Source organism: Notothenia coriiceps, unplaced genomic scaffold (assembly GCF_000735185.1).
Source record: "Notothenia coriiceps isolate Sejong01 unplaced genomic scaffold, NC01 NC01_scaffold00002364, whole genome shotgun sequence".
NCBI lineage: Eukaryota > Metazoa > Chordata > Actinopteri > Perciformes > Nototheniidae > Notothenia > Notothenia coriiceps.
In genome coordinates, this window is record NW_011335065.1 from 5,067 (window position 1) to 6,107 (window position 1,041).

Here is a 1,041-nt window from a genome sequence, read left to right on the forward strand (position 1 = left end):
TAGACTTTTTCTCAAAAATCTAAAAATTCAGATTTTTTTTTTATCTTACTTTTTCTGAGTTTTTGTCAAAATCACAAAATTCAGATTTTTTCTCAAAATTCAGATTTTTTCTCAAAGTTCGGACTTTTCTGAATACTTCAAAATGTTACGAATCACTGGTCACCGGCTTGAGTTTAAAATCAGGATTCATGTATCTGTGATAGAGATGTTAAGATTCACCGATTCGCATCGGTGCACCGGCATAAACGTTCAAGATGCGAGTGCACCGGTTGAAAGAGTGCACATCGGCTACAGTTTGGGTTGAACCGGGTTGAACTCGCGATGCATCGATTGCATAGCGTCTTTGCATCGGTAAAAAACCGATTCATTCATATAAAATCCCCTCATCTTGTCAACGCTCAGCAGAGACGATCTTTGATATTTGCTTCGCCACTACAGAGGCCGAGAGTCTCAGTTATCAACACACACGGAAGTTGAGGAGAAAGAGAAACACAGCGCACCGAAAAATACCTACAAATCAAACGTTTGGCAACACTTCAGATTGTTCAAGAAAGACGGTGTAATAGTCATTTAAGCTATATAGTTGAGCGCAGGTCATGGAGAGTAATAAGGTATCCGTAGACCTTTGTATGAGGTATCTTTATTACTTAACAGGTCTACAGCCATACATAGATCCGTCCTAGATGCGGACTTGCATACACACAGTATCACTCCGCAGCTGCACCCCATCAGTAACGTCCTGATGGTATATGTGCGCGGCACTATTACTACAGACGGTCAACTTGAAAAATCACTCGCAAATTGTTAACGATGCCGAGCCGCTTTAAAGTACACAAGTAGTATGAGGAACTTAGCGACGCACATAAAGAGGCGACGTGGGGTCTGCGGCTGAAAAGAGAAACCTGAAAGTGAGACATATGAGTTAAATCACTCAGTGAGGTGTTATGTCAGAGAGAGGTGTTTAGCTTACAGCAGCCTGTGACGGCCAATAATAATTTAAATGTCTTCCTTACTGTAAGCAGTTATGAAATACCTGTTTGT